Source organism: Bos grunniens, chromosome 22, assembly GCF_055505025.1.
Source record: "Bos grunniens cultivar Pamir isolate PY7600 chromosome 22, Bosgru_T2T1.0, whole genome shotgun sequence".
Taxonomy (NCBI): Eukaryota; Metazoa; Chordata; class Mammalia; order Artiodactyla; family Bovidae; genus Bos; species Bos grunniens.
In genome coordinates, this window is record NC_141186.1 from 20181409 (window position 1) to 20195677 (window position 14269).

Below are 14269 nucleotides of genomic sequence, written 5' to 3' on the forward strand. Positions count from 1 at the left end.
CATATGTTGGCTATGGTTACCACTTTAGGATTCCACTCTCAACCCTAGAATTGGTTTAGTCAGAGTCATCACTGCCTTCCACTGCAATAGTCATGCACACACTAACACACCCTTATGCATCTGTGCATGGCCATGGCCACACACACTTATGTACTCAGGCATGTGAACACACAGAGATATGTGGACCTGGAGCTGTTTCAGCAATAAACTGCTTCCATAAATAAGAGACAAATATTAATTTATCAGTTCATCAGTGTTCTATTCTGATACCTTGATACTCACTGACCTGCAAACCAGATGACTTCTTTATTCTAAGAAACCAGTAGTATGTAGACAAATTTTATGTAAATTATCATGATCTCTGCATTTAAGGTGAACACTCTTTGATTTCCATTTTCTTCTGCACAACCAGTCTCCTACATACCAGAGCTATACATGAGAGTTGCAGAATACTAAGGGGAATGAAAATAAAACATCTTTTCAAGGGAACGTTTTTTAATAATAAGAATCAGTGGGAATCTCAGTCAAGTCAGTGAAGTTTAGAGAATAATACAAGAATTCAATATATTTTTTTTTAAATGAAAGTGCCAAATAATTTTTTTTTGAGTTTCCATTTTCACATGCAGTGTAATCACTGAGCTGTGAATGACTGAGTTATAAATCTGTCAGCAAACTCCCCTGTATCACAAGCAGAGAAAGTCCAGTAGAGATAGAGCTTTCTTACTGAAGCATTCACATCTTTACACTGAACAAGTATGTTTATATTTCAAAGGTAGCTCTTTTGAAAGAGTTAAAATAAAACATTCCTAAAACATAAGATGCATTAGACCTTGCACTAAACCAGCCCAGGTTTCTTTCCTTCCCTCTCCTCCATTCTTCCCTTCCTCCCTCCCTCTCTTCCTTTCTCCCTCTTTTTTCCTGCCTTCCTCCCCTTCTTTCTTGATAACAAATGTGAAAGAAACAGTATAACAAAAGAGAACAGGACAGGTAAAATCCCTGGAGTCAGATGGTCTTGGATTAAAATCAGCCCAACATTGACTACAGTGAAACCCTGGACAACTTAAACTTGCTAAGCCTTGCTGCCCCATTTATAAAAAGGGAGCACCCTATTGGATTGCCCTGAAAATTGGATGTGCCCATGCTTATAACCTATTTAGCATCCCACATGGGAAACCCCCAGAACATTTCAGTTTATATACTGCTCTCTGAATTAAGAAGCTCACTCAGAGATACCCCAGGATAATACTACATTAACTTTGATACCTTCGTGAACATCACAGTCATGATTAGAATGGCTCAAACAATATAGTCTTCTGTGAAAAGTCACAGATATCAAAGGAAAGGAACAGTCTGGAAAAAGTCTACACTGAAATTTTGTTTTATATTTAGATAAAATCTGACAAGAACAAAGAACAAAAAGGAACTTTATAAGTTACAAAGAAATATGAAGTCAAAATTTGGCAGATATTCAAAAAATTTCCAGCATCTAAAGTAAAATCTGTCTTCATGAAGCCTTTGATTTTTCATCATCCAAGCCCAGAATCTTCTGTAATGGAAAAATTGTGAGGAAGATATTACACAGAAGCAACAGTCAAGACAGCTCAAGTGACACTTGAGTAATAAGGTAATAAGGAGACGTGTAGCTTGAGCTGTGTACCATTTGGCTGAACCATTGTAACAGGAAGATAGACGATTTCAGGGAGCTGGATAAGGCATTCACTGCTGACTGATTAATACCTACAAATGTTTGCACCACTTTAAGAAAATCTACACTCAAGTTTGCATTTCCTGAAAAACTCATGTGAATGTATACTGATGTCCTTTTCCTCATTCTGTTTCCTTTGGTTTGAGGGATATTCTCCTTCCACAGTGTATGAGTTCTTCTTCATTTCTCAGATGAAAGTGAAGATGTCCTCTTTCCCATATTACATTCTAAGAGCACGTATTCTCACTGCAGAAATTTAGTCTTTCATCTTGTGTCCTAGAGAATAAGATACCAATACTTGTTGATCATCTCCAAGGAATAAGAACGGGACAGGAGCTATTCTTTCCCCAATGCTTAGTTCCCTCGTGCTTGACAGTTTACTGAATAAAAGAATCATAGAATGAATGAAAGAAGAAATAAATGAGATGTCAGAGGACACAGAATACCAACTGTGCTAATCAAATCCTTGATGCTCTTTTCCACTATAGGTCCCAGCACATCTACTCCTAATGCTCCCTCTCCTGTAGATGGGATTAGGAGAGTGACAGGATGCCTAAAGATTTTCCAGGAATATCCTTAACATTTCCCTTATATTCTTAAAAGATGCTACTGCACCAGACTTACAATGTATACAAACAGAACACTTCCCAATACAATACGGCTTGGCCCCTACTAAACATTTAATTTTGTAAAGATTCATTTAGATTATTAAGGAAGCGCAAGAATGTAACACTTTTAAATAGCCACTTGTGACCCTTAATGAAAAACTTGAAATTTTTTGATTTTTTAAATATGTATTAATTTGGCGGTGCCAGTTCTTTGGTGAGGCATGCAGGCTCTTTTAGTTGTAGTATGTTTGATCTGATTCCCTGATCAGGGATTCTAACCCAGGCCCCCTGCTTTGGGAGTGTTGTAGTCTTAGCTACTGGACCACTAGGGAAGTCCTATGATTTGATTTAATCAATTATAAAAATTATGTTGATATATTTTCATAATGTGTTCTATTATACAGCCTTGTTAATAAGCATAAAGTGTTTATCAGCCCGAATAATTGTTCCACACAGTTACTGAATTCCTCAAGAAATTCACACATAGAAAACTAAATGAACTAAATCATCATTGTCCTCATACCTGATATAAAAGTAATAAATTACCTGATATGAAACATAAAAACCCTGGAGTCATAATATAATGCTTAACTTTTATTTCTCAGTTGCTTTCTCTAGATCACTGAATTCTGAGGGTCCTTGATCTAAATTCCCTTTGTTTGATTAACAACATTTAATTAACAAAAATTTTAAAAGATACTAGAGGTCGATGATTTTTAAATATACAGACTCTTAAACCTTATGCTTGTCTAGTATTTCTCTATGTTTGTAGCTCTTTCCACGTGAACTCTTTCTTGCACTCAAAACACATCATCCCAGATTTGCTTTTAGAGCAACACTGGATTCTGTGTCTGGCTGAGTAGCCATTTCTACTTCAGTGAACAGTTTAGCTATCTGTCTTCTCATCGGCAAACATTATCTTTCTTTTCCGCCTATTAACCGTGGTCTAATGCTTCCGAACTCTAGTAATAAAGTTCATTCTAACTGCATTCTAGGAGGTAAAGGAAATAATTGGCAACTCTTCTTTCTGCCAGTTTTCTGATGAGCTGGAATCTGAGCTAATGGTCTCAGTTCATGCTTTCCTCTCCCTTGCAGGTTCTTTTTCCAGAGCCATAAATTAGCATGCTGTTAGTTCCATGGTCCCCTGAGTTGCTAATTTTGCATCTCTGAGGTTTCTGTAGATCCAAAGTGTTTGGCCATTAAGTAATATATACTGGCTTCAAGAGCATTTCTCCTTGGTAAGCTCATGTTCTGCATACAAACTGATGCTAAGGGCAGCTGCTTGACTCATCTCATCAAACATAAATTCAGTATCCAATTGTCCTTTTGCCCTAGTTTCTCTACACAAATAATTCTGCATATGTCTTCATTGAAAATTAAAGTAGGTTTCCATGATTGAGACTCATTTTTGTATGTCAAGGATATTAATATGATATTAATTTCAAACTTACTTTTTTTCCTTATTAGTGTGCCAATGAAAGACTGATTTAGAGATTCAATTAATGAGCTATTGTTGATATTCAAACACTATTTTGGGATTTTTTAAGCTAGGTTTTGAAAGTGAAATGCATTACAGTCATCTTGCTAAGAATTTTATTTTTTATTCTTATATTTTATTCTACATATAAATTTATTTCAGTGAGCTCTTGGTAAATGACTCCAGTTGATTTTCTGTGCTCAACTCCCAGCTGTACTAATGAAATGAATCAATGTACAAAGTATAATGCACAATACAGTGGTGGAATGGTCCCAGAAAATGGAATCAAGAAACTCGGATATGAGACTTAGTCAATAATATGCTGGGCTCATTTCTTATTAAAATGTATGTATTTCACACCCCAATGTTCATAGCAATATTATTTAAAATTACCAAGATAGGGAAGCAATGGAGATGTCCATCTAAGTGTAAAAAGCCAGACAGAGAAAGACAAATACAGTATGATGTCACTTATGCATGGAATATAAAAAATACAATAATCTAGTGAATATAACAAAAAACCAGATTCATAAACAACAAATAAATGGAAACCAATGATGTGAGGAAAGGAGGAAAGAAGGGAGGGGCAAGATAGGGGTAGGGGATTAAGAAGTACAAACTACTGAATATAAAATAAGCACATAACACAGCCAAAATTTAATAATAATAAATACACTGTAATATAGCCAATATTTTATATTAAATATAAATGGAGAATAACCTTTAAAAATTATGAATCACTATATTGTACACTCGTAACTTATATAATATTGTACATCAACTATGCTTCAATAAAAATAAAATGTATATATTTCAAAGGAGAAAAATCCAATTTTCTTCAAGGTGTGAATCAACTTCTGGCAAGAATCCCTAAGACACTTGCAGGGGGTCTGGAAGGTCAAGGTTATTTCTTATGACAGTAGTAAGACATTATTTACTTTCTTCACTCTCATTGTCTCATGAGTATATAGTAGAGGCTGTGAGAACAGGAAGAGACCATACAAAAGTTGCATACAGATAGTATCACTTTGATAGCTGAAGGTATACATATTTGAGATTTGAAATTTTTAAATTTATAATGAAGGAAGAACCACGTCTGGGATGACACTATGAGTAGCTCCTCTTCCCTGCTCCCCATTGAAACCGAAAATTACAAAACAATAACACAACCACTGGAAGCCTTTGAAAATAGTGCTAAGAGCAAACAGCAAATGAGGAAATACTTATTCAAGAAAATCTATGAGAAAATAGTAAGAAAGTTTGAGTTTGTGGTGTTTGAACCAAGACTGTTCCCTATCTCATCTCTGCCACCTTTTTAGCTCAGGGAAGTTGAAATTCTACTTCAGACTGTTGTAGCCAGAATCACAGGGTACCCTATCCCTCCAGTTCCCAGCCAGAGGGCTTCATTTCTCAAAGGAGCAAGACCTCATCATTCCTCATCCTGCCCCCAAGTGCCTGATGCTGAGGCTAAGTCCCAAATGATTGCAAAAAGGTGATAACTCCTTTCTTCTACTCAAATTCTTCTCATGGAATGGAGGCTTTACCAGACACAGTACCACTGAGAATGCTAGGATCCTGAGAGCCCTTCCCCCGGCTCCTGAGGAAATAGTTCCACACCAGAAAAGGCAAGATGAGAAGACCTTAGACTTCTGCATCTCCATCCTATCAGTCAGGTACTGAGTTGCGGTGTCATTCAGAGATAGGCTTGCAACTGTTTCCACTCCCAGCTTCAGAGCCTTGCTTAGAGGTTTTATATAGGAGAGAAGGAAGCCTCAAAACAGAGTTCTCAATCTCCTCCTAAAGGAACTGACTTCATTTGCAATAGATTGTGGATAAGTTTAAAGAACATTCAAGAACATCAGGGGTTGTATTGAAAGGCAAATGAAAGGATACAAGTGGATCTAATGAATTTATAGCCTAAAGTCTAAATTGACTAGTTTGCAAGAGAATCAAGGAAGAAGACAGATTAGAGGAGTGCTCCTGGCATTAAAAAAAAATCACACTGAAGTTTGAAGCTATTCCTCTGATGTGTCATAATCCAACTGGATTAATTTAGAAAGGAATTTATGCTCCAACAATTAATGTTGAAAATAACAGCAATCTCAGGCAGTTAGTGGGTTTTAACAACTAGGTGTATTCAGGGAAGCTAGAGAGATTTATCATTACCCTTAACTTTCCATGGTGACAAGGTGTAAACCATAAGCTGCACCTTCCTAAGGGGCAGTATCATAGACTTAATTGACTGTGGGGGTAGGTGGGGGATCGACTTTACTAAAATAATCCAACCAGTCACTAAACATATACACAAGTAAATAATAACAACAATAAAATAAAAAAAAACAGGAATGGGGTGAGACCAGTATCCAAAGTTATTTTTACATGTTATTGAAAATGCCCAGTTTACAGCAAACAAATTTAAGGATATGAAAGAACAGGAAAAACTTCAGGAAAATGTAGGGAACCACTAATGCAATAATATCTGCATAATAGATACGGAGGGAGAAGAGCAAAAGAAAGGAGGAAAAAAAATTCAAAAAACTAATGGTTGAAAGCTTCACAGATTTATTACAAAACAATAAATAACCTAGACGTCTAGGCTCAGTGAACTTCAAGGAGGTTGACACAAAGAGATCTCAAACATTCATATCATAGTAAGATCAGTGAAAGTCAAAGATAAGAAATAAGCGTTTAAAGTAGCAAGAGAAAAATGATTCTTCACTAACAAAGTAACTCTAATATGATTAATAGTTGACTTCTCAGCAGAAATGATAGAAGCCACAAGGCCATGAGATTTATATTGAAGGCATTCAAATGGAAACAAACAAAAAAAAACCAACCTTTCAAAAGAGAATTCTATATTCACCAATATTGTCTTTCAAAAATGAAGGCCAAATAAAGACTTCCTCAGATACCAAAAATGAGACAATTTGCTCCTGGCAGACTTACATTACCAGAAAATCTAAAGGCTAAAAGTAAATGACTTCAGATGAGAATTTCAATATATTCAATACATGTCAGAAAGGTAATTATGTAATTATAAATGACATTATAAATATGTATTTTCTCCTTTCTTCTCTTATTTAAAAATAATTTTATGTATATGTATAAAATTACATGTATATAATGTATTTTATCATTGGGCCTAAACATATGGAAATGTAAATATGTATAATACATTTGTCAATAAACACACGAAGTAGATGGGTACGCACAAAGCTGTAATGGGCTAAGGAAATGTTAACAGAGAGTAAAGGAATAGTTATAATAATGTGCTATTGGGTTTCTAACAGGAATAGATGTAATATTTATAAAAATGATACCACAAAAAAGAGGAAAAGGGCAATAGAATTATAAAGAAGTAACATTTCTATAAGTAACTAAAATTAAACTAGTATAAATCTGAAAGTGATTCTTATATGTTAAAAATATTTCATAAATCCTAAAACAATGCTAAAATATATATTCAGAAATACAGTGAAAAATATGAAAAGAGTCTCTATATATTTAATCATCAGGAAAATACAAAGCAAAACCATTTGAGATATAGCTCCATGCCCAATATGATGTCTGGATTTAAAATGTGAGGTGAAAATAAGTGTTGCTGAGGACATGGAGAAATTAAAAAATCTCATATACTGCTGGTGGGAAAGTACAGTGGCACAATAGGCTTTGGAAAACAACTTGATAGTTCTTCAAATGGTCGAGTTTCCATTTAACCCCAAAATTCTAGTCCTGGGTCTGAAATGAAGACATAATAACCACACAAAAGCTTGTTGATGAATGTTTATAGCAGCATTATTCATAAAAGTCAAGTGGTAGAAATACCATAGATGCCTATCAATAGACCTATAGATATATTAATTGACCATAAAAAGAATTACAGGACTATGTTACTATGTTATGCAGCAGCCTGGATGGGCCGCGAGTCTGGGGGAGAATGGATACATATATATGTATGGCTGAGTCCCTTTGCTGTCCACCTGAAACTATCATAACATTATTAATTGGCTATACTCGAATCTATATAAAAAAATTGAAGTGCTAATACGTGTTACAACATGAATGAACTTCAATAATATTATGTTAAGTGAAAGAAGCTCTTCACAAAAGACCATATACTCTGTGATTCCAATTCATGTGGAAATCCAGGATTGGGAAATCTGTCTATACAGGCACCAAGTTGATTAGTGATTGCTCAGGGCTGGGAGTGCGGCTGATACGGTGAAGGGACAGAAGCGTGGTAGCTAGAGGTTATGGACTTCTCTCTGCGATGATGAAAATGCTCTAAAATAGATGATGGTGATGGACTTCCATATTTGTGAATATATTAAGCAACATTGAATTTTACATTTTCAATTCGATTACATTGACGTCTACATTTCAAACATGTTCACTGTTCAAAGAGATCCTGTGGACAAAAACTTTGAGAACCGCTGACCTAAACTACTGTGAACCTTGTGAATCCTGTAAACCTTGGCTTCAAGACTTTCAGCTGGCCACTGGTAGAAGCATAAAACAATGACCATTAATAGACATGATTTTCCAAAGTAGAGCTTAAGTCTTTTCTTTTTTTTTACTTTTTCAGTAAATACTGACGAGCCTTCAAAATAGTTGGGAGGCACTTTCTGGCACTAACTTTGCCCTCTATATACTTTCTGAATTGAAGAAAAGACTTGTCTTCTCTGAATCTCAGTTTCCTCTTAAAAAACTGAATCCATAGACCTCTAACACCCTTTCCAAGTGCTCATGAAATTATTGCTTCTAATTAACATGCACTTTGACAATTAATATCTCTAGATTTTTCCCCAATCTCATGTAACACACACAGATCTAATAATACTAACTTCTTTGTTCTATGATTTAATCTTTAATTATGCTTCACTGATCCAAACTTTAATTCACATAATGAAGACAAAATTTCTAGCTCTATATTCAACAAATTATTTTAGAATATAATTAAAAAGGTCATAGTGATCACAAGTAAAATCTAATTGCTGTCACTAAAGAAGGAAATGTTCATATTCATTCAGAAAATAGTGGCTCAGTCAGTGCTTTAGCTGTTGGTGTCATATTAGGCCCTTCAAAATCCGATGTAGGAACTTGCTTTCTATGCTCATAAAATTAAGCTCTGTATAATTAAAATAAAGTAGAACATGGAATAAATATAGGACTAATTCTGGAAAGGTTATGATAGAAATGTTTTCCACTTACTTGATGTTCATTTACATGTGTTCATGATTTGAAATGTGTTCATGAAAACATACAGTCAGTTCAACAAGGCTTAAAGTATGCATAAAAAATCTTCCCTTATCCATTGTCTATCATAGAGGAGAGAGACATTAAAAATTAGGCTATAATTGGCATGGACAAGAGCTGAATTGGAACTAGCCCTAAATTTCCTAAAGCCAAGCTTCATGCTACATGCACTACAGCCATTTTTGTTGCTAAAAATTAAATTTTAATATACAGTATACATCTGAAATAATAGTAGTAGACATCTCCCATCAAGAAACTTAGGTATTAGATTAATAGACAGAGATAGTGATGGCTCACTGAAGAAATTTGTTTACATCTATAAGCATCATTTAGCAAATGATGTGGTTTATATTTATTCTCATGTTAACTACTAATTGTTCAAAGTTTTAGGAAGAATGAGTTTATTTTAGTTACCATTATAAATAAACTATCATAAGTCTGAATGATTTATACACATACTGCTGTTTCTAGATATTGTCTAGATTTAACAGTTTTTAGTAACATGGCAATACTGATCATGAAAATGTGATGTAGCACAATTAATTCAGTGGCACTAGAGTAGTCAAAAACATTTGGGAGATGCTGAATTTCAGCATACAAGCTAATATGTATTAGCATTTTAAAGACTTCAATATATCCTCATTTTTATAACTTATTTATGTACTTCAGGGTTACCAGACCTAGCATGAACTGGCCCCTGCCCACAGTTCTCACCACTCGACCGCTTGCTACAGTAGTAAGAATGTTATACATGAAGCTCTTTGCTGCTTCACTACTGGCCATAAAACCAAAGACCAAATATATCTATGTCTTGAAGTGAAAAGACGCAAGACCATCCAGTGGGACCTGCCCAGAGTCTAGTTTTGTCAGCCTAATTCTCAGCATCAGGGATCAGAAATAAAACTTGATTTTTTTATTGGAAAGGATTACTAGAGTGTTGAAAGATCCACCTCAGTCCCTCAATGAGGGAAAGGAGTTAGGCGCCTCCAGAGAAACCAAAGACTGATTACACTGCACCAGTGATTTCACCAGCCACTAAATCTCCTGACGAGATATGGAAGTAGAACTAGGAAATGGTAAAGTACCCATCCAGGAGGCATCCATGTATGAGTCCATCAAGAACCAGAAAAGTCGGCGGTTGAGTAGAGGGTGGGGGTGGCCCTCTGTGCTCTGGGCTGCATCTTTGAATGCGATGAGATGAGGTTCTCTTTGTGACTCAGACAATCAGAAAAAACTTTGAAACCTACCTGAGGTTTCATTCACTTTCAGCAAAAGGATCACAGTGAGAGAGCAATGTTGGAGAACTTGGGGAAAATAAAAGTTGTTCTATGCTTTCTAAATAGAGTCCAGCTTGTTCAGTAAGATGGTTATGTCATGATGAAGAGGCGGTTTTCTTAGAGAGTAGTATTTTACCATAGAAAGTATAGACTTCACTTCTCTTAATTCCTAATGCACCAAAATGCTAAAGGTCTCAGGGCCACTGCACATGCTTACATGTGGACTGGAATGCTCAACTTTTCTCTTCCTTCCTCCAGTTCTTTATCTAATAAGCTCCTACTTGATTTTCCAATATGGACCTGAATATCAGCTCCTTGGGGAGGACTTTATCAATCCTCCTTTCCCAGTCTAAAAATACCTTGTTATTCATTCACTCTCATAGTGCTCTGTATTTATACTTCATGATATTTATCAAGTGTTTATCTTCTGTCAATGTTCCTAAGCACATATTAGATTCTTATATATAGGTGCAGTAGACCAAGAAAAATGCTATAAATAATGCATACACTAGCAGTTAATCACTATTAACACATATTAACCCACATTAGTTCTACAGTAAAGACCTCAATATACCAGCAAATTTGGAAAACTCAGCAGTGGCCACAGGACTGGAAAAGGTCAGTTTTCATTCCAATCCCAAAGAAAGGCAATGCCAAAGAATGCTCAAACTACCGCACAATTGCACTTATCTCACACGCTAGTAAACAAATGCTCAAAATTCTCCAAGCCAGGCTTCAGCAATATGTGAACCCTGAACTTCCTGATGTTCAAGCTGGTTTTAGAAAAGGCAGAGGAACCAGAGATCAAATTGCCAACATCTGCTGGATCATGGAAAAAGCAAGAGAGCTCCAGAAAAGCATCTATTTCTGCTTTATTGACAATGCCAAAGCCTTTGATTGTGTGGATCACAATAAACTGTGGAAAATTCTGCAAGAGATGGGAATACCAGAAAACCTGATCTGCCTCTTGAGAAATGTGTATGCAGGTCAGGAAGCAACAGTTAGAACTGGACATGGAACAACAGACTGGTTCCAAATAGGAAAAGGAGTACGTCAAGTCTGTATATTGTCACCCTGCTTATTTAACTTCTATGCAGAGTACATCATGAGAAACGCTGGACTGGAAGAAACACAAGCTGGAATCAAGATTGCCGGGAGAAGTATCAATAACCTCAGATATGCAGATGACACCACCCTTATGGCAGAAAGTGAAGAGGAACTCAAAAGCCTCTTGATGAAAGTGAAAGTGGAGAGTGAAAAAGTTGGCTTAAAGCTCAACATTCAGAAAACGAAGATCATGGCATCCGGTCCCATCACTTCATGGGAAATAGATGGGGAAACAGTGGAAACAGTGTCAGACTTTATTTTTCTGGGCTCCCAAATCACTACAGATGGTGACTGCACCCATGAAATTAAAAGACGCTTACTCCTTGGAAGGAAAGTTATGACCAACCTAGACAGCATAGTCAAAAGCAGAGACATTACTTTGCCAACAAAGTATAGTTGCCAACCACAGTCAAGGCTATGGTTTTTCCTGTGGTCATGTATGGATGTGAGAGTTGGACTGTGAAGAAGGCTGAGCCCCGAAGAATTGATGCTTTTGAACTGTGGTGTTGGAGAAGACTCTTGAGAGTCCCTTGGACTGCAAGGAGATCCAACCAGTCCATTCTGAAGGAGATCAGCCCTGGGATTTCTTTGGAAGGAATGATGCTAATGCTGACACTCCAGTACTTTGGCCACCTCATGAGAAGGGTTGACTCATTGGAAAAGACTCTGACGCTGGGAGGGATTGGGGGCAGGAGGAGAAAGGGACGACAGAGGATGAGATGGCTGGATGGCATCACTGACTCGATGGACGTGAGTCTGAGTGAACTCCGGGAGTTGGTGATGGACAGGGAGGCCTGGCATGCTGTGATTCATGGGGTCGCAAAGAGTCGGACATGACTGAGCAACTGGTCTGATCTGATCTGATCTAAAGACCTCTAGGTAAAGCTTTAAAGGCCTCTAGGTAAAAGAACAACAGACTGGTTTCAAACTGGGAAAGGAGTACATCAAGGCTGTATTTTGTCACCCTGCTTATTTAACTTTTTTGCAGAGTACATCACGAGAAATGCCAGGCTGGATGAAGCACAGGTTGGAATCAAGATTGCTGGGAGAAATATCAGTAACCTCAGACATGCAGATGGCACCACACTTATGGCAGAAAGTGACGAACTAAAGAGCCTCTTGATGAAAGTGAAAGAGGAAAGTGAAAAAGTTGGCTTAACACTCAACATTCAGAAAACTAAGATCATGGCATCTGGTCCCATCACTTCATGGCAAATAGATGGGGAAACAGTGGAAACAGTGAGAGACTTTATTTTGGGGGGCTCCAAAATCACTGAAGATGGTGACCGCAACCATGAAATTAAAAGACACCTGCTCCTTGGAAGAAAAGTTATGACCAACCTAGACAGCATAATAAAAAGCAGAGACATTACTTTGCCAATGAAAGTTCATCTTGTCAAAGCTATGGTTTTTTGAATAGTCATGTATGGATGTAAGAGTTGGACTATAAAGAAAGCTGAGCACAGAAGAATTGATGCTTTTGAACTTCTCTCAAGAGAAGACTCTAGAGAGTCCCTTGACTGCAAGGAGATCCAACCAGTTCATCCTAAAGGAAATCAGTCCTGAATATTCATTGGAAGGGCTGACGCTGAAGCTGAAACTCCAATACTCTGACCACCTAATGTGAAGAACTGACTCATTAGAAAAGACCCTGATGACCTCCCAGAATATTGGAAATAAAAGCAAAAATAAACAAATAGGACCTAATTAAACTTAAAAGCTTCTGCACAACAAAGGAAACTATTAGCAAGGTGAAAAGGCAGTCTTCAGAATGGGAGAAAATAACAGCAAATGAAGCAACTGACAAACAACTAATCTCAAAAATATACAAGCAACTCCTACAGCTCAACTCCAGAAAAATAAATGACCCAATCAAAAAACGGGCCCAAGAACTAAATAGACATTTCTCCAAAGAAGACATACAGATGGCTAACAAACACATGAAAAGATGCTCAACATCACTCATTATCAGAGAAATGCAAATCAAAACCACTATGAGGTACCATTTCACGCCAGTCAGAATGGCTGCAATCCATAAGTCTACTAGCAATAAATGCTGGAGAGGGTGTGGAGAAAAGGGAACCCTCTTGCACTGTTGGTGGGAATGCAAACTAGTACAGCCACTATGGAGAACAGTGTGGAGATTCCTTAAAAAAACTGGAAATAGAACTGCCTTATGATCCAGCAATCCCACTGCTGGGCATACACACTGAGGAAACCAGAAGGGAAAGAGACACGTGTACCCCAATGTTCATCGCAGCACTGTTTATAATAGCCAGGACATGGAAGCAACCTAGATGCCCATCAGCAGATGAATGGATAAGAAAGCTGTGGTATATATACACAATGGAGTATTACTCAGCCATTAAAAAGAATACATTTGAATCAGTTCTAATGAGGTGGATGAAACTGGAACCTATTATACAGAGTGAAGTAAGCCAGAAAGAAAAACACCAATACAGTATACTAACGCATATATATGGAATTTAGAAAGATGGAAACAATAACCCTGTGTACGAGACAGCAAAAGAGACACTGATGTATAGATCAGTCTTATGGACTCTGTGGGAGAGGGAGAGGGTGGGGAGATTTGGGAAAATAGCATTGAAACATGTATAATATCATGTATGAAACGAGTCGCCAGTCCAGGTTTGATGCACGGTACTGGATGCTTGGGGCTGGTGCACTGGGAAGACCCAGAGGGAGGAGAGGGGAGGGAGGAGGGTGGAGGGTTCAGGATGGGGAACGCGGGTATACCTGTGGCAGATTCATTTTGATATTTGGCAAAACTAATACAATATTGTAAAGTTTAAAAATAAAATAAAATTAAAAAAGAAAA